This window comes from Lissotriton vulgaris, chromosome 1_2, assembly GCF_964263255.1.
Source record: "Lissotriton vulgaris chromosome 1_2, aLisVul1.2, whole genome shotgun sequence".
NCBI classification, from domain to species: domain Eukaryota; kingdom Metazoa; phylum Chordata; class Amphibia; order Caudata; family Salamandridae; genus Lissotriton; species Lissotriton vulgaris.
Window position 1 is genome coordinate 255,219,319 of NC_141686.1, and position 20,896 is coordinate 255,240,214.

General features: G+C 47.2%; 1 protein-coding gene across 2 annotated transcripts in view; it reads left to right on the forward strand.

Annotated features, from left to right (window-relative positions):
* The first annotated feature begins 14,710 nt into the window (after window positions 1–14,710).
* DUSP12 (dual specificity phosphatase 12) overlaps window positions 14,711–20,896 on the forward strand; it is a 154,881-nt gene continuing 148,695 nt past the window's right edge. The window contains exon 1 of one of the 2 annotated variants that reach the window (XM_086953170.1): window positions 14,711–14,926. The gene's annotated coding sequence lies outside the window, so the exon portion shown is untranslated. The remainder of the gene's footprint in view (window positions 14,927–20,896) is intronic. The other variant, XM_086953171.1, reaches the window with a different exon arrangement.

A 20,896-nucleotide genomic window follows, 5' to 3' on the forward strand; every position in this document is an offset into this window, starting at 1 on the left:
CAACTGTGAAACCTTGTCTACATAAAAAGCTGCTGGAACAGTTTGGCTCACTGCCTTAAGCCAGCTCATTTGGGAAATGCTCCTGCTGAAGAGACCTGCCTTTTTGCAGATTGTTAAAATATAAACACTAGTGATTTAACTGTTTTATTTACTCATCATTAGCAGACATTGACACAGTGTTATTGTACACCAAGGAAAAACCTCTGGTGCTGACAAATTCGGATTATTAATCTTGCCATATTGTAAAAATCCATGCCAGGAAATGATGGTGCCCACATCTAGTTTGTTACTACTGGCATGGGTATCACCCTGGCAGTTATTGTAAAACATGGAATATGGTGCGTCTTTTTTGTCAGCACAGATTGTTGTCAAGGATGCCCCTTGGTTTATGGATGTCAATCAATCAATCAATCAGGAGTTTGTTAAAGCGCAACTACTCACCCGTAAGGGTCTCAAGGCGCTAGGGGTGGGGGGTGCAGGTTCCATTCCATCAAGGAGGGGGTCTGTCGAAGAGCCAGGTTTTGAGGTTTCTTGCGAAGATGGGGAGCGATATTGTCTGTCTGAGGTGGAGCGGAAGTGCGTTCCATGCTTTGGCCGCGAGGAAGGAGAAGGAGCGGCCTCCCGATCTGGTCTTTCTGGTGCGGGGTACCTCAGCGTAGGAGAGCTGGGCCGAATGTAGGGTCCTTTGGGGTGCGTGGAATTTGAGCCGGCTGTTCAGGTATGCTGGTCCGGTGCCGTGAAGGGCCTTGTGTGCGTGGGTGAGCATCTTCAAGGTGATTCTCGCCTCAACGGGGAGCCAGTGGAGTGGGCTTCATATGTGACTCTGCTGGCTTGCTCCTCCACTCTTTGGCGTGTTCTGAATTTTAGAACGGGCAATTGTGTATGCTGTCTAAAACCTGTGCTTACAAGTGTAGTTAACTACCTATTATAGGATACGTACTGATATCAAAGCATTTTTGACAATGCATACACTAAAATTATAACAATTCTGTTAAGATGTTCATACACTTTGCAGTAGTAACAAAGCCCAAAAGTGAAGGCACAGTCCCATTATAATATAGCATAATTGCTAACAAGTGCAGACACTGTCCTGCTGAGTATACAGCTAACAGGTACTCTTTAAATAATCACAACGATGACAGCTGTAGATAGTAACCAATTAAAGTTGCAGAAACATTGTGAGACTTACAGGTCATAGGGAAAGGCCAGGCCCACCAGCAGCCGGACCCTGGAGCTCTTCGCAGAACGTGAGGAAATGGGAAAATACATTTTTTTTTAAAGTACACACATATATTTGTATTTAAGACTAGCAGCCGTCCCGACGTTGTCCGGGTATGAATTGCTGCAGGCCAGTAGTATATTGTTTCGTAGGATTTCATTTTGATAGCATTTCTTATCTGTGACAGGCCTGTGAAACGCTCCGATTCACAGTGCACTGCTGATGCACTTAAGAGTGCGCGTTCAGTAGTGTGTGAAATCGAGTTTCCCTACTTTATTTTCCTTGCAATATTATATAGCGCGAACTCGACAACATGGAATGAGCAGAATTTACATTACAGAAGAACACATTCATTTGTGGTAGGCACGGGGAGACAAAGCGATTTGCCTGGAAACACAGGATGTTGAGCTGATGCCGAGATTCGAACGTGGCTCCCCATCTCTAAAGTTCGCAATTCTAGAACTTGTGGTGGGAGGTGTGTCTAAAAGTATATGTCGGTGCTGGGCATCAATGAGAGAGACCTGTGCATTTTTCCAATTGGTGGTGAAAAAATATGAGTATGTTGCTGGAGATGTGGGCCGCCGTGCCACCAATGTACTTACGGGGGAGGGTAAACACCCATTATTCCGCAAATTTCTTTCCGCATACCATCACTCTGCATACTTTCATTACGAAAGTACCATGACTCCGCAATGCCATTATAACGCATGGCATTACATTTTTTATGCTTTTACCACGCATACATTTACAACGAAATTCGTTGTAAATGCATGAATGGTAAAAGCATGTATTTTAAAAATGTTTTGATAAGGCAAGTATGGGTATAGGGATATATGTTTTGGGGTAATGAGGTATATGTTTTGGGGTGTTTGGGTATTTTAATGGTTCAGATATAGTTTTGGGTTATGGGGTACAGGGGTATTTTTAGGGTTCAGGGCTAGGTTTGGGTTTTGGGGTATAGGGGTATTTTTAGGGTTCAGGGGTAGGTTTGGGTTTTGGGGTACAGGGGTATTTTAAGGGTTCAGGACTAGGTTTGGGTTTTGGGGTACAGGGGTATTTTTAGGGTTCAGGGCTAGGTTTGGGTTTTGGGATACAGGGGTATTTTAGGGTTCTGGGCTAGGTTTGGGTTTTGGGGTACAGGGGTATTTTTAGGGTTCAGGGGTAGGTTTGGGTTTTGGGGTACAGGGGTATTTTAAGGGTTATGGGCTAGGTTTGGGTTTTGGGGTACAGGGGTATTTTAGGGTTCAGGGGTAGGTTTGGGTTTTGGGGTCCAGGGGTATTTTTAGGGTTCAGGGGTATGTTTGGGTTTTGAGGTACAGGGGTATTTATAGGGTTCAGGGCTAGGTTTTGGGGTACAAGGGTATTTTTAGGGTTTAGGGATAGGTTTGGGTTTTGGGGTACAGGGTATATTTATAGGGTTAAGATATGTTAGTGTTTAAGGGTGTTGGGGTATTTTATAGAGTAAGGGTGGGTTATGATTATGGGGTGCAGGGGTATTTAAAGTAGGGGTGAGCGGAACTGGCGCGAACTTGGTACAATAAATCTGCAATATTTCGTTCCGTCAGATTTCCAATTATTAAAACAGAAACCTCATATATTCAAGGTAAAATAACAAGTATTTCTACATGCTAAAATGCATATAGTCATTTCACAAAAGTGAAATTAGCTTCCAGCAAGCAGTGAGAGAGGTGATGATTTTGAGATCAAGCCCCTGCAAACCATTATGGGACGAGATTAGCAGTGGGAAGTGAATATTATAGTATCCAAATAATTCTACAAAGAGCTGCAGTTCACCTCGTTCTCCCCAGTTGTCCCCAAGAGGCAAATGCAATAGCATTTAAAATATTATACATCAAGCTGCAGTTCACCTCATGGTCCCTAGATGTCCCTGATGAGGCAAATGCAATGGCATTTAAAATATTTGTGATTGAAAAAGCTTTATTCGAGTTATACACTCATAAAAGCACAAACATATAAATTCATACATTTTTTAAAACTTCAAACATTCTGTTACAAAGATTTGTAATTGGAAATACATAATATATTAGCATAAAAATTGTTACCAATTAAAATAAAATAAGCTTTTTCATAATATGCGAAAACTAGATGCAGGTTGAGGTATAGAAACCTCCGCGTTACGGACCATTCCCAAAGTTTGAATAAAAACTCATACCATACATATTAGCCGCATTTTGTAGTTAAAATTCATATATATCTCCCAGTAGATGTCTGCAGGGGTAAGTCAAACAAAGGAAAATGTAAAATTCAAAACACATTAAGGGATAGAGCCCTCCTCCTTATGGACCATGCCCACCCCAAATATTTTGCTGTTCCAACTACGATGGACATTTCAGTGGAGGAACAAATAATTTAAAATATTTCACATCAACCTGCAGTTCACCTCATGTCCCTAGATGTCCCTGATGATGCAAATGCAATAGCATTTAAAATATTATATATCAAGCTGCAGTTCACCTGGCCTTCCCTAGATGTCCCTGATGAGGCAAATGCAATAGCATTTAAAATATTATACATCACGCTGCAGTTCATCTCGTCGTCCCAAGATGTCCCTGATGAGTAAAATTCCAAAACATTGAAACCCTTTCATGAATGCTAAAAATTATGCTAAGCTTATCCCATAATGCTTTGCAGGGCCTTTTAGTTGTATTTTTGCCCATAACTGTGCTTGGGGTGGTTCTAAGAGAATGGGACCTCCACTGAATTACTATTTAAAGGGAGCAGGAATGTATAGAACCTGGGAAGAAAAAACAACACTCGTGACGGAATGCCCCTAGCGATTGTCACGCCCCCCAGCACACACCCACAGCACAATGCAGACACGCCCACAAGGGACTACTTTGCTGGCACGGTTCTTTTACATTTTAAATGTATATGGTGGGCGTCTGCATTGCCTATGTCCTTCTGCTGCAACTGCCCTTTCCAACGCTGTATTGGGTGTTGTAATTGGTGCTGTGGTTCCCGAGTTTACCTGGCCAAAAGGTGCAAGTTATCTCTTTATAATAGTAGTATATAAGTATATATATATATATATATATATATATATATATATATATATATATATATATATATATATATATATATATATATATATATATATATATATATATATATATATATAAAGGTTCACAAGTACCCAAGGGTGCAGGGCGCACTCTACATCAGCGCGTTCAAATTGGGGCAAGAAACAGGAACATCCAACGTCAGCAGTGCCTGACGCGTTTCGGGCTACGCCCTTCTTCTGAGGCTCTCTGCACACTCAATGACTGCCGCCAAAAGGACTCCAGAAATACTCCCACTTTTATTCCAAAATGACACTCAGGTGAGTAAACATACTTGCTAAGCATTCTGGGACTGGTAGTCCTTGATATGAAACCCCAGTGGGCTGGAAGCAGACATCAAGTGAAATAAGTTCGAATTCACGGGTGCTTCTGCTCAGTTCTCACCCTTTCCAGTTGACGCCAGATGAATCTGCCACACTGATCAAAACACCAGCAGCAGGCGGACCCGCCAGAAATCCACGGTGGTGCGCCCCCCGGCCGGGTCGACCGGAATATATGAAGGTTCACAAGTACCCAAGGGTGCAGGGCGCACTCTACATCAGCGCGTTCAAATTGGGGCAAGAAACAGGAACATCCAACGTCAGCAGTGCCTGACGCGTTTCGGGCTACGCCCTTCTTCTGAGGCTCTCTGCACACTCAATGACTGCCGCCAAAAGGACTCCAGAAATACTCCCACTTTTATTCCAAAATGACACTCAGGTGAGTAAACATACTTGCTAAGCATTCTGGGACTGGTAGTCCTTGATATGAAACCCCAGTGGGCTGGAAGCAGACATCAAGTGAAATAAGTTCGAATTCACGGGTGCTTCTGCTCAGTTCTCACCCTTTCCAGTTGACGCCAGATGAATCTGCCACACTGATCAAAACACCAGCAGCAGGCGGACCCGCCAGAAATCCACGGTGGTGCGCCCCCCGGCCGGGTCGACCGGAATATATGAAGGTTCACAAGTACCCAAGGGTGCAGGGCGCACTCTACATCAGCGCGTTCAAATTGGGGCAAGAAACAGGAACATCCAACGTCAGCAGTGCCTGACGCGTTTCGGGCTACGCCCTTCTTCTGAGGCTCTCTGCACACTCAATGACTGCCGCCAAAAGGACTCCAGAAATACTCCCACTTTTATTCCAAAATGACACTCAGGTGAGTAAACATACTTGCTAAGCATTCTGGGACTGGTAGTCCTTGATATGAAACCCCAGTGGGCTGGAAGCAGACATCAAGTGAAATAAGTTCGAATTCACGGGTGCTTCTGCTCAGTTCTCACCCTTTCCAGTTGACGCCAGATGAATCTGCCACACTGATCAAAACACCAGCAGCAGGCGGACCCGCCAGAAATCCACGGTGGTGCGCCCCCCGGCCGGGTCGACCGGAATATATGAAGGTTCACAAGTACCCAAGGGTGCAGGGCGCACTCTACATCAGCGCGTTCAAATTGGGGCAAGAAACAGGAACATCCAACGTCAGCAGTGCCTGACGCGTTTCGGGCTACGCCCTTCTTCTGAGGCTCTCTGCACACTCAATGACTGCCGCCAAAAGGACTCCAGAAATACTCCCACTTTTATTCCAAAATGACACTCAGGTGAGTAAACATACTTGCTAAGCATTCTGGGACTGGTAGTCCTTGATATGAAACCCCAGTGGGCTGGAAGCAGACATCAAGTGAAATAAGTTCGAATTCACGGGTGCTTCTGCTCAGTTCTCACCCTTTCCAGTTGACGCCAGATGAATCTGCCACACTGATCAAAACACCAGCAGCAGGCGGACCCGCCAGAAATCCACGGTGGTGCGCCCCCCGGCCGGGTCGACCGGAATATATGAAGGTTCACAAGTACCCAAGGGTGCAGGGCGCACTCTACATCAGCGCGTTCAAATTGGGGCAAGAAACAGGAACATCCAACGTCAGCAGTGCCTGACGCGTTTCGGGCTACGCCCTTCTTCTGAGGCTCTCTGCACACTCAATGACTGCCGCCAAAAGGACTCCAGAAATACTCCCACTTTTATTCCAAAATGACACTCAGGTGAGTAAACATACTTGCTAAGCATTCTGGGACTGGTAGTCCTTGATATGAAACCCCAGTGGGCTGGAAGCAGACATCAAGTGAAATAAGTTCGAATTCACGGGTGCTTCTGCTCAGTTCTCACCCTTTCCAGTTGACGCCAGATGAATCTGCCACACTGATCAAAACACCAGCAGCAGGCGGACCCGCCAGAAATCCACGGTGGTGCGCCCCCCGGCCGGGTCGACCGGAATATATGAAGGTTCACAAGTACCCAAGGGTGCAGGGCGCACTCTACATCAGCGCGTTCAAATTGGGGCAAGAAACAGGAACATCCAACGTCAGCAGTGCCTGACGGGTTTCGGGCTACGCCCTTCTTCTGAGGCTCTCTGCACACTCAATGACTGCCGCCAAAAGGACTCCAGAAATACTCCCACTTTTATTCCAAAATGACACTCAGGTGAGTAAACATACTTGCTAAGCATTCTGGGACTGGTAGTCCTTGATATGAAACCCCAGTGGGCTGGAAGCAGACATCAAGTGAAATAAGTTCGAATTCACGGGTGCTTCTGCTCAGTTCTCACCCTTTCCAGTTGACGCCAGATGAATCTGCCACACTGATCAAAACACCAGCAGCAGGCGGACCCGCCAGAAATCCACGGTGGTGCGCCCCCCGGCCGGGTCGACCGGAATATATGAAGGTTCACAAGTACCCAAGGGTGCAGGGCGCACTCTACATCAGCGCGTTCAAATTGGGGCAAGAAACAGGAACATCCAACGTCAGCAGTGCCTGACGCGTTTCGGGCTACGCCCTTCTTCTGAGGCTCTCTGCACACTCAATGGCGGCAGTCATTGAGTGTGCAGAGAGCCTCAGAAGAAGGGCGTAGCCCGAAACGCGTCAGGCACTGCTGACGTTGGATGTTCCTGTTTCTTGCCCCAATTTGAACGCGCTGATGTAGAGTGCGCCCTGCACCCTTGGGTACTTGTGAACCTTCATATATTCCGGTCGACCCGGCCGGGGGGCGCACCACCGTGGATTTCTGGCGGGTCCGCCTGCTGCTGGTGTTTTGATCAGTGTGGCAGATTCATCTGGCGTCAACTGGAAAGGGTGAGAACTGAGCAGAAGCACCCGTGAATTCGAACTTATTTCACTTGATGTCTGCTTCCAGCCCACTGGGGTTTCATATCAAGGACTACCAGTCCCAGAATGCTTAGCAAGTATGTTTACTCACCTGAGTGTCATTTTGGAATAAAAGTGGGAGTATTTCTGGAGTCCTTTTGGCGGCAGTCATTGAGTGTGCAGAGAGCCTCAGAAGAAGGGCGTAGCCCGAAACGCGTCAGGCACTGCTGACGTTGGATGTTCCTGTTTCTTGCCCCAATTTGAACGCGCTGATGTAGAGTGCGCCCTGCACCCTTGGGTACTTGTGAACCTTCATATATTCCGGTCGACCCGGCCGGGGGGCGCACCACCGTGGATTTCTGGCGGGTCCGCCTGCTGCTGGTGTTTTGATCAGTGTGGCAGATTCATCTGGCGTCAACTGGAAAGGGTGAGAACTGAGCAGAAGCACCCGTGAATTCGAACTTATTTCACTTGATGTCTGCTTCCAGCCCACTGGGGTTTCATATCAAGGACTACCAGTCCCAGAATGCTTAGCAAGTATGTTTACTCACCTGAGTGTCATTTTGGAATAAAAGTGGGAGTATTTCTGGAGTCCTTTTGGCGGCAGTCATTGAGTGTGCAGAGAGCCTCAGAAGAAGGGCGTAGCCCGAAACGCGTCAGGCACTGCTGACGTTGGATGTTCCTGTTTCTTGCCCCAATTTGAACGCGCTGATGTAGAGTGCGCCCTGCACCCTTGGGTACTTGTGAACCTTCATATATTCCGGTCGACCCGGCCGGGGGGCGCACCACCGTGGATTTCTGGCGGGTCCGCCTGCTGCTGGTGTTTTGATCAGTGTGGCAGATTCATCTGGCGTCAACTGGAAAGGGTGAGAACTGAGCAGAAGCACCCGTGAATTCGAACTTATTTCACTTGATGTCTGCTTCCAGCCCACTGGGGTTTCATATCAAGGACTACCAGTCCCAGAATGCTTAGCAAGTATGTTTACTCACCTGAGTGTCATTTTGGAATAAAAGTGGGAGTATTTCTGGAGTCCTTTTGGCGGCAGTCATTGAGTGTGCAGAGAGCCTCAGAAGAAGGGCGTAGCCCGAAACGCGTCAGGCACTGCTGACGTTGGATGTTCCTGTTTCTTGCCCCAATTTGAACGCGCTGATGTAGAGTGCGCCCTGCACCCTTGGGTACTTGTGAACCTTCATATATTCCGGTCGACCCGGCCGGGGGGCGCACCACCGTGGATTTCTGGCGGGTCCGCCTGCTGCTGGTGTTTTGATCAGTGTGGCAGATTCATCTGGCGTCAACTGGAAAGGGTGAGAACTGAGCAGAAGCACCCGTGAATTCGAACTTATTTCACTTGATGTCTGCTTCCAGCCCACTGGGGTTTCATATCAAGGACTACCAGTCCCAGAATGCTTAGCAAGTATGTTTACTCACCTGAGTGTCATTTTGGAATAAAAGTGGGAGTATTTCTGGAGTCCTTTTGGCGGCAGTCATTGAGTGTGCAGAGAGCCTCAGAAGAAGGGCGTAGCCCGAAACGCGTCAGGCACTGCTGACGTTGGATGTTCCTGTTTCTTGCCCCAATTTGAACGCGCTGATGTAGAGTGCGCCCTGCACCCTTGGGTACTTGTGAACCTTCATATATTCCGGTCGACCCGGCCGGGGGGCGCACCACCGTGGATTTCTGGCGGGTCCGCCTGCTGCTGGTGTTTTGATCAGTGTGGCAGATTCATCTGGCGTCAACTGGAAAGGGTGAGAACTGAGCAGAAGCACCCGTGAATTCGAACTTATTTCACTTGATGTCTGCTTCCAGCCCACTGGGGTTTCATATCAAGGACTACCAGTCCCAGAATGCTTAGCAAGTATGTTTACTCACCTGAGTGTCATTTTGGAATAAAAGTGGGAGTATTTCTGGAGTCCTTTTGGCGGCAGTCATTGAGTCTGCAGAGAGCCTCAGAAGAAGGGCGTAGCCCGAAACGCGTCAGGCACTGCTGACGTTGGATGTTCCTGTTTCTTGCCCCAATTAGAACGCGCTGATGTAGAGTGCGCCCTGCACCCTTGGGTACTTGTGAACCTTCATATATTCCGGTCGACCCGGCCGGGGGGCGCACCACCGTGGATTTCTGGCGGGTCCGCCTGCTGCTGGTGTTTTGATCAGTGTGGCAGATTCATCTGGCGTCAACTGGAAAGGGTGAGAACTGAGCAGAAGCACCCGTGAATTCGAACTTATTTCACTTGATGTCTGCTTCCAGCCCACTGGGGTTTCATATCAAGGACTACCAGTCCCAGAATGCTTAGCAAGTATGTTTACTCACCTGAGTGTCATTTTGGAATAAAAGTGGGAGTATTTCTGGAGTCCTTTTGGCGGCAGTCATTGAGTGTGCAGAGAGCCTCAGAAGAAGGGCGTAGCCCGAAACGCGTCAGGCACTGCTGACGTTGGATGTTCCTGTTTCTTGCCCCAATTTGAACGCGCTGATGTAGAGTGCGCCCTGCACCCTTGGGTACTTGTGAACCTTCATATATTCCGGTCGACCCGGCCGGGGGGCGCACCACCGTGGATTTCTGGCGGGTCCGCCTGCTGCTGGTGTTTTGATCAGTGTGGCAGATTCATCTGGCGTCAACTGGAAAGGGTGAGATCTGAGCAGAAGCACCCGTGAATTCGAACTTATTTCACTTGATGTCTGCTTCCAGCCCACTGGGGTTTCATATCAAGGACTACCAGTCCCAGAATGCTTAGCAAGTATGTTTACTCACCTGAGTGTCATTTTGGAATAAAAGTGGGAGTATTTCTGGAGTCCTTTTGGCGGCAGTCATTGAGTGTGCAGAGAGCCTCAGAAGAAGGGCGTAGCCCGAAACGCGTCAGGCACTGCTGACGTTGGATGTTCCTGTTTCTTGCCCCAATTTGAACGCGCTGATGTAGAGTGCGCCCTGCACCCTTGGGTACTTGTGAACCTTCATATATTCCGGTCGACCCGGCCGGGGGGCGCACCACCGTGGATTTCTGGCGGGTCCGCCTGCTGCTGGTGTTTTGATCAGTGTGGCAGATTCATCTGGCGTCAACTGGAAAGGGTGAGAACTGAGCAGAAGCACCCGTGAATTCGAACTTATTTCACTTGATGTCTGCTTCCAGCCCACTGGGGTTTCATATCAAGGACTACCAGTCCCAGAATGCTTAGCAAGTATGTTTACTCACCTGAGTGTCATTTTGGAATAAAAGTGGGAGTATTTCTGGAGTCCTTTTGGCGGCAGTCATTGAGTGTGCAGAGAGCCTCAGAAGAAGGGCGTAGCCCGAAACGCGTCAGGCACTGCTGACGTTGGATGTTCCTGTTTCTTGCCCCAATTTGAACGCGCTGATGTAGAGTGCGCCCTGCACCCTTGGGTACTTGTGAACCTTCATATATTCCGGTCGACCCGGCTGGGGGGCGCACCACCGTGGATTTCTGGCGGGTCCGCCTGCTGCTGGTGTTTTGATCAGTGTGGCAGATTCATCTGGCGTCAACTGGAAAGGGTGAGAACTGAGCAGAAGCACCCGTGAATTCGAACTTATTTCACTTGATGTCTGCTTCCAGCCCACTGGGGTTTCATATCAAGGACTACCAGTCCCAGAATGCTTAGCAAGTATGTTTACTCACCTGAGTGTCATTTTGGAATAAAAGTGGGAGTATTTCTGGAGTCCTTTTGGCGGCAGTCATTGAGTGTGCAGAGAGCCTCAGAAGAAGGGCGTAGCCCGAAACGCGTCAGGCACTGCTGACGTTGGATGTTCCTGTTTCTTGCCCCAATTTGAACGCGCTGATGTAGAGTGCGCCCTGCACCCTTGGGTACTTGTGAACCTTCATATATTCCGGTCGACCCGGCCGGGGGGCGCACCACCGTGGATTTCTGGCGGGTCCGCCTGCTGCTGGTGTTTTGATCAGTGTGGCAGATTCATCTGGCGTCAACTGGAAAGGGTGAGAACTGAGCAGAAGCACCCGTGAATTCGAACTTATTTCACTTGATGTCTGCTTCCAGCCCACTGGGGTTTCATATCAAGGACTACCAGTCCCAGAATGCTTAGCAAGTATGTTTACTCACCTGAGTGTCATTTTGGAATAAAAGTGGGAGTATTTCTGGAGTCCTTTTGGCGGCAGTCATTGAGTGTGCAGAGAGCCTCAGAAGAAGGGCGTAGCCCGAAACGCGTCAGGCACTGCTGACGTTGGATGTTCCTGTTTCTTGCCCCAATTTGAACGCGCTGATGTAGAGTGCGCCCTGCACCCTTGGGTACTTGTGAACCTTCATATATTCCGGTCGACCCGGCCGGGGGGCGCACCACCGTGGATTTCTGGCGGGTCCGCCTGCTGCTGGTGTTTTGATCAGTGTGGCAGATTCATCTGGCGTCAACTGGAAAGGGTGAGATCTGAGCAGAAGCACCCGTGAATTCGAACTTATTTCACTTGATGTCTGCTTCCAGCCCACTGGGGTTTCATATCAAGGACTACCAGTCCCAGAATGCTTAGCAAGTATGTTTACTCACCTGAGTGTCATTTTGGAATAAAAGTGGGAGTATTTCTGGAGTCCTTTTGGCGGCAGTCATTGAGTGTGCAGAGAGCCTCAGAAGAAGGGCGTAGCCCGAAACGCGTCAGGCACTGCTGACGTTGGATGTTCCTGTTTCTTGCCCCAATTTGAACGCGCTGATGTAGAGTGCGCCCTGCACCCTTGGGTACTTGTGAACCTTCATATATTCCGGTCGACCCGGCCGGGGGGCGCACCACCGTGGATTTCTGGCGGGTCCGCCTGCTGCTGGTGTTTTGATCAGTGTGGCAGATTCATCTGGCGTCAACTGGAAAGGGTGAGAACTGAGCAGAAGCACCCGTGAATTCGAACTTATTTCACTTGATGTCTGCTTCCAGCCCACTGGGGTTTCATATCAAGGACTACCAGTCCCAGAATGCTTAGCAAGTATGTTTACTCACCTGAGTGTCATTTTGGAATAAAAGTGGGAGTATTTCTGGAGTCCTTTTGGCGGCAGTCATTGAGTGTGCAGAGAGCCTCAGAAGAAGGGCGTAGCCCGAAACGCGTCAGGCACTGCTGACGTTGGATGTTCCTGTTTCTTGCCCCAATTTGAACGCGCTGATGTAGAGTGCGCCCTGCACCCTTGGGTACTTGTGAACCTTCATATATTCCGGTCGACCCGGCTGGGGGGCGCACCACCGTGGATTTCTGGCGGGTCCGCCTGCTGCTGGTGTTTTGATCAGTGTGGCAGATTCATCTGGCGTCAACTGGAAAGGGTGAGAACTGAGCAGAAGCACCCGTGAATTCGAACTTATTTCACTTGATGTCTGCTTCCAGCCCACTGGGGTTTCATATCAAGGACTACCAGTCCCAGAATGCTTAGCAAGTATGTTTACTCACCTGAGTGTCATTTTGGAATAAAAGTGGGAGTATTTCTGGAGTCCTTTTGGCGGCAGTCATTGAGTGTGCAGAGAGCCTCAGAAGAAGGGCGTAGCCCGAAACGCGTCAGGCACTGCTGACGTTGGATGTTCCTGTTTCTTGCCCCAATTTGAACGCGCTGATGTAGAGTGCGCCCTGCACCCTTGGGTACTTGTGAACCTTCATATATTCCGGTCGACCCGGCCGGGGGGCGCACCACCGTGGATTTCTGGCGGGTCCGCCTGCTGCTGGTGTTTTGATCAGTGTGGCAGATTCATCTGGCGTCAACTGGAAAGGGTGAGAACTGAGCAGAAGCACCCGTGAATTCGAACTTATTTCACTTGATGTCTGCTTCCAGCCCACTGGGGTTTCATATCAAGGACTACCAGTCCCAGAATGCTTAGCAAGTATGTTTACTCACCTGAGTGTCATTTTGGAATAAAAGTGGGAGTATTTCTGGAGTCCTTTTGGCGGCAGTCATTGAGTGTGCAGAGAGCCTCAGAAGAAGGGCGTAGCCCGAAACGCGTCAGGCACTGCTGACGTTGGATGTTCCTGTTTCTTGCCCCAATTTGAACGCGCTGATGTAGAGTGCGCCCTGCACCCTTGGGTACTTGTGATCCCTCATATATATATATATATATATATATATAGATGCCCTGAGACCTAATTGGACAGTTAGTCCTATTTCTATGTCTGTGCCGGTCCCGGTTTTTATTAATTCTGACAATCTGGCCACCCTACTTTGGCCTCCAGAGTCAAGCCGTTGCACGCTTGGCTGTGGAGGGGCCACAACCGCATTGCCTAGGACCCATCTGAAATTGACCAGTGAAGATCTGCATCTGTTGCAGATGTGGTGAAAGCTAAAATACCCCGAGCAGCATGCTTCGAACGGAGGCCGTGCACGCTGTAGATATGGTCTGTGGCCGACCTCTCCCTCGACCACTACAGAAACAACACACGAGTACCACAGGCTTCTGCCTGCAGTCGGAACAAAGACACTGCAATGCACTCACTGGAGCATGAGAACTTGAAAGTTTCTTCCACGTCAGGAAAGATGGTAAAACTGACTGTTCCTCTGGACCGGTCAGAAAAGTACCCTGCACTTCTCGTCCTTTGGCTTCACTGTGCATGAGGGAAGCTGGCATTTTGCTTGTATTTGCCTCTTTTAACTGCACACTTGTCACTTTTCCTCTTGTGCACTTTTGACCACCTCATGTATTTTTGGTTGTTCATCATTTTTTACTACCTCAAGTATTTTGTTTGCTCACAATTGTCACTATTACCTTTACTACCTCATGTATTTTTGGTTGCTCACAATTTTTACTACCTCAAGTATTTTGTTTGCTCACAGTTGTCATTATTACCCTTACTACCTCATGTATTTTTGGTTGCTCACAATTGTCACTATTACCTTATGTAAGTACGTATGTTTTAGTAATCTGCTCTTTTGTAATGTCTCTCATTATGTTTCATTTCTGTTCCGAATGTGAAGCGCTCTGACGCCTTCGGGTAAAGTCCGCGCTATATAAAAATGCATAAATAAATAAATAAATAAATAAATTATATACACCACAGCTTCAAAGACTACTGTGAGAAAGGTTCAAGAAACTATTTATTAGCAAAAAACCACATCGAACAACAAAGCCGATGTCATTAGAAACGATTGATCGTATTTCCTGTTATTTACTCAACCATTTATTTATCTTAGCTATATTATGCATTCCTTGTGTAGAGATAAACACGCCAACACCCCTTCCTTATGCGTCACGGTCCTCACGGAAAAGAACGACAGGGGATTTCCGCCAGGCAGCTCCTGAATCAGAAGCGGAGCCAGTCAGAATCAAGAAGAGAGGAGCCAATCAGAATCAAGAAGAGATAAGCCAGTCGGAATCAAGAACAGAGGATCAGATTAGAAATCAAGAAGAGAGGAGCCAGTCAGAATGAAGAACAGATGAGCCCGTCAGAATCAAGAGGAAATTGGCCAATCGTAGACAAGACGCTATGTGTACTCTGAGCATGCTGCCGTGAGTCAATGGTGATGTCATGCCTTTCCCCTGGTTCCTGCTGTAACTGCAGCCCTCTTTGGCTGGATGTGAAGCCACACTGTGCCACTGGTGAGTATATGGGTGTGCTGGATGCTGGATTTGAAGCAAACGTCCCACTGTGTTTCTTTAGCACGTGGAGCGTTGATATTAATAGCGTATTAGAACAGTGCACTGAGAAGAACTCATCAATATTGATAGTTTTGTACATCTGGTAGTCTAAACTCACCTATTTGAAAGTTCTTTCGTACTTAATCGGTATCAAAGATTCTGTATTTTAAGTATCTAATAGGGTTAATAAACCTGCTGCACAGATCTTTGTATGGCCAGCATTTTTGAGGAGATTATAAGCGGTAAAACAACTGGTAGTTAATGCAGATCTTGGAGATTTCTGTGTTTTGTCCGATCACAGTATTGACTCCTAAAGTAGCAAGGAGGATTAATGTGCCTGCTCCAAAGCAGATCGTGTAAGTTCAATTGCTCGTGTACCTGAGTAACTGTGCACAGCTGTGTGTATGTCAACAATTTAAAATAACACTTTTACATTTTTATAACAAATAATCTTAACCCATTTGTTTTTCATTCTTTTCGGATTACTCATATTATTTATATACATAAAAAGTCTTGTGAAATTTTCCATTAACACACTTCTTCAAAGTGTACAGTCAAACAACCATAAAACAAAAGAGTTATGCAGATGAATGTTGTTTTAACATTACTCCATCGGTATCCGTGTGTTGCCTTATACATTCCGGGACACAAGGGTCGCTTCCACAGGAGTCTCTAAAGAAATAAATAACGAAACCATCATTATGTAAGGACAATACCTATAACTTACATTGCTACCAATATCTTGCTTCACCACCGTGGTTCCTTAGTGTCACATTACTACAGTCTCAATCAAATACATTCACAAAGTAATAAGAGTGCATTACATGCCAGTCCTAATGTGCAAGTTTTCCTGAAGAAACCCAAGGCCAAAATTCCTGTGCCTCGTATCCATCACAAGCCTCTATTCAATCAATCAATCAATCATCGCATTTATATAGCGCACTACTCACCCAGAGGGTCTCAAGGCGCTGGGGGAGGGGGGTCCGCTACTGCTCGAACAGCCAGGTCTTGAGTTGCTTCCTGAAGGCGTGGTGGTCCTAGGTCAGGCGGAGGTGGGTGGGGAGGGAGTTCCATGTCTTGGCGGCGAGGTAGGAGAAGGACCGCCCCCCTGTGGTGGCTCTTCGGATGCGGGGGACGGCGGCGAGGGCGTGGCTGGTCGATCGAAGCTGGCGTTTGGGAGCGTAGAAGTTGAGGCGGCTGTTGAGGTATCCTGGGCCTTGGTTGTGTAGGGCTTTGTGTGCGTGGGTGGGTGAGGAGACGGAAGGTGATTCTCTTGTTGACTGGGAGCCAGTGCAGGTCTCTTAGGTGTCCGGAGATGTGGCTGCGACGGGGGGTGTCCAGGATGAGTCGTGCTGAGGCGTTCTGGATCCGCTGGAGTCTCTTCTGGAGTTTGGCGGTGGTTCCGGCGTAGAGGGAGTTGCCGTAGTCCAGACGGCTGGTGACAAGGGCCTGGGTGACCGTCTTCCTGGTCTGGTCTCGGTGGGGATCCACCGGAAGATCTTACGTAGCATGCGCAGGATCCGACGTTGCTGAGGCATTGTACTAGGGTACGGTGGCAGACAGTGTTGAAGGCCGCGGAGAGGTCGAGGAGGATGAGGGCCGCTGTTTCTCTGTTGTCGAGCAGCGCTCGGATGTCATCGGTGGCTGCGATCAGGGCGGTCTCGGTGTTGTGGTTAGCCCGGAAGCCAGACTGCGAGGGGTCGAGGGATCCGTTCGTCTCGAGGAAGGCGGCCAGCTGCTTGTTGACGGTCTTCTCGATGACTTTTGCAGGAAACTGGAGCAGTGAGATGGGGCGGTAGTTCTTGTGGTCGGTGGGGTCGGCCGATGGCTTCTTGAGTAGGGCGCTGAGTTCGACGTGCTTCCTGCTCTCCGGGAAGGTAGCGGTGCCGAAGGAGGTGTTGATGATGTCCCGCAGGTGGGGTGCGATGACAGCGTAGGCCTTGTTGAAGACGTGGTGAGGGCAGGGGTCGGTCGGAGATCCGGAGCGGTCTTCGGTGCTGATCGGAGTCCAGGCGCGAAGGGTGGTGGTGGGGGGCGGTGGTTCGGTCGTGGCGTTCGTCGGTTGACTATGGCTATTTTGGCTATTTTGATTTTAATTATAAACCACCAGTGGTTTAAACATGCTTACGCGATAAAACATAAATTAGTATGTGCCATTAAAATCATTATTTAGTATTATTACTCATACACATAGATAAATATCTCATTCTTGCAGTGCAGTCTTTCTTGAGGATGTAAGGGGGTTGAAGAATGTCAAAAACCTGCCTCTGAGTCATAGTTTCTGAAAAGTACGTATGAAGTGATCAGCTATGTACTTTTGTTTCTTTCTGTTGCATTATCAGCAAGATGGTAGGCTCCAAATGGCCTCCAGACAGGATATTTGAACAAAAGATGGTTGTTGAAATTCGGCCTTTGTTTGTGCCCGATTGGAAGTGAAATAATAAAACCACCTTGCTACCAGAAGGTTGCTGCACCGAACGGAATGCAGACAACGTGCGGGAGCTGCTTAGTTGTGTTCTGCTATTAGAAAAGGACTCCAGGACAAATTCAGCATATTTCCTTGAGTTGGCCGGATCCCCGATCAGGCCCTGAAATCGCTACTGGAATTGGGACCCCCCTACTTTCCACCAATGATAACCGCTGTTTCTATTTTGTATTTGATTTACTTTTTAGACCAAAACATTAACATTTTCTGAGTTTGTGTTGGTTTCCTATGAAAATACGCCTCATGCATCTTTGTTTCTAGTTCTGTTTTTTATTAGCCTAAATTGCATTTTAAAATTAAATGGGCATTTCAAATCATTCTACTTCTAATGTTCAAGAAAAAAGATAAAGCAGATTAATGTTTTCTTAAATAACGCCTTCGGATAAACTGTCATTCTTGTTTTTTTGCACTGCAGTTCCTTGCATTTTGGGATCTATAGTTTACGATTTTCCCAATTATGATTACGGGCATATACTTCCCAGCATGCAAAAATAAATTGCTTTCTAAAAGAGAGAGGATTTGCTCAAGGTACGACAAAGGAAAGGTAAATCAGGATGTTGGGTAACATCAGGATTCAAAAGATGGGCTTCCCTGAAGTCCTGAGCTTCTGAGACAACTTTAAGTACCAGCAGTTGTTTGAACCCTAGCTGTGCAGCACACTTGACTTTAGTTTCTGGCTGATAAATGAATGCCGGACAAAAGTACCAGAATGCATATTCATGTGCCTGTTGGGACGGAAAAGTGTTCTGCATGGTAAAAGAAAGTAAACAAGTTGATTATTTACTCAATCTCTGGTATCTTGTGTCTCCAGTTCAATCCTCTTAGTTTTGAAAGATACCCACATTTTAGAAATGTTAATTCAGAGAATTTGAATGAGTGAAACAGAGCAATTCCACAAATCAGCAAAATAATCACAATGTTGGTAAAATCCTTAGCATGCCCCCACCCAAGCTATCAAACCAGTCACCAATCTTACTAAAACCCTTTTCAGTCTCACCAACCCAGAGACCTACAGATTCCCAAAAGCCATGTTCTTCCAAAGCTACCAACCTAGGGACCTACAGATTACCAAAAGCCATATTCTTCCAAAGCTTTGACTTCACGAGAAAGATACGTTTTTATCAACATATAAGCTTACTGTTATCTGGGATCAAGATGCACCACTCTCTCACCTTCATAACCCTACAAATACTGCCTTCTTTGGTGAGAAGGAAATCTAGCGCTAATCGGTTCTCATAATCCTCACATGCATTAATAATTCATTTATTATTTATATGTGTTAATGCATATGCAACGTTAGAAGCCTGCCAGTTAATAAGCATAGATAATCTTCACATTTTTACATCATTCATAGCAACATGAATAGATGGAGTTCTATCCCTTAATACATCTAGCACAAACTTACAAAAACGCTCTTAACTCTCTTCAATCCAACAGCATCACTCATCTCATTCACATGGTAAACCAATGGGAATACCAAAGCAAGAAAACATGAACCTACCCAATTACGAGGCAGGTTAAAATAAAAAGCCTTGCCAGTATTGGTTCTTTACCAACTAAAAACGTCATTAACAACACAACTTCTCTCACTATTTCCCACAAACTCTATTGACTTCCCTCCTGTTGGTTCATTATTCACCATGTGCAAGTAATCCTTTCTCTCAAGCTTTATTCTCCACCTTGTATGCAGATTTGATGTTCTTAAATCCTCTTCAGCCTTAATATATCCGGATGTTTCCTTTCACACATATTCCCCTTTAGTAATTTTAATTTTCCAAGTTAGTTTGTGCAACCATGTTCAAATATTTACTATAAGTTCCAGAATACCCAGGTTCTCCGCAAACAAGAAGGTCTTACAGTGAAACATTGAAATCCGACAGATATAGTGACAGAAACTACTGCTTATTAAACATACTAAGAAAAACTTTGCAAGATAAGCGACAGCTCATTAGCAATTGGTGATCATTAGCTCCCTCACCTGCAGAAGAAGGCAGAAAAGTGCACACAAGACAGTTACAAACCCCCATAATATCTATACTCTTCCAATAAATTTGCATATACATTATTTTTAGTCTCCTGGGGGCTAAGGATGTGCTGAATCAGTCTTCGGCACCTCCTCTCAGGTGCTAAGGATGGATCCAGAAAAACCTGGCATGAGAGACAGCACCAGAGGGATTTCCTTTTACTATTTACAACGTGGGCTGCTGGGGAATAGCTACTCCAGCAATGAATGAATGAATGAAAACAATCTTGTACCGCGCAAATTTAGCCCGGTGGGCATCAAGGCGCCTAAAAAAAAGAGTGGAGTAGGAGCCCAAAACCAGGTTACCGATATGCCTCGGCAAATAGCCATGTCTTTAATGCCTTCCTGAACAGCGAGATGGACGGTTGAGTTTTTAATTCAGAGGGTAGAGTGTTCCACAGTTTAGGGCCCATTTGGCTCTGCGAAATCGAGGCACCAACAGGAGGGTCTTGCTGGAGGAGCGAAGGCTCCTGCAAGGGACATAGTGAGTCAGCAGAGCCTTCACTCCCCCAGCGCATTCGCTGGACAGGGCCCCATCGACCAGGCACATGATCTTAAAAGAGATCCTGGACTGGATCGGGAGCCAATGCAGGTTCTTCCTAGCGGCTGTAGCGGACGAAAGCCTAGGGGCATCGAGCACAAATCTGGCCGCCGCATTCTGGACAGACTGCAGGCGTTGTATAAGGCCTTTATTTACGCCGAAGTATAGCGTGTTACAATAGTCCAGCCGCGAAGCGACTAAGGCAACCTCGATCTGTTTGCGGGCTTGCAGGGAAAGGTAGTGGGTAATTTTCCTGAGAGTCCTAATGACACCCCAGCAAGTGGCGACAGTCCTGTTCACCTGCTGTGTCATAAAAAGTGAGGGGTCGATCATCACGCCCAAATTACGTGCTGAGTTCGTGGGTGATGGGCAGGTTCCAAGGGATGATGGCCACCAGTCAAATGACCAAATGTCCTGATTTTCACCAAAAATCAGGACCTCAGTTTTCTCTCCATTCAGCTTCAGTGAATTTAAGATCATCCACTGCGAGACTGCCTCCATGCAGTTCCTGAAGCTGACAGCGGAGGTACTAGCCGAGTGGGAGAGGGACACCATAATCTGGGTGTCATCGGCGTACGATACCACCTCCATCCCATAAGATCTTACTAACCTGGCAAGTGGGGCCACATAGATGTTAAATAGCGTGGGACTCAAGGCTGACCCGTGTGGGACCCCACATTGCACAGGTAAGGGCAGGAATAGAAACTCTCCCAATTTGACCTTCTGTTCCCTCTGGTCAAGAAAGAAGGCCAGGAGGCAATCTGCTGCTGTTTTTTTCTCTGTTATGATGTCAATGCGATGTAATTAAAGTGAAAGTAAAATGAGCTGATTGGCAAATTTACTTTCACATAATAATAATAATATTAATAATCTGAGCTTATA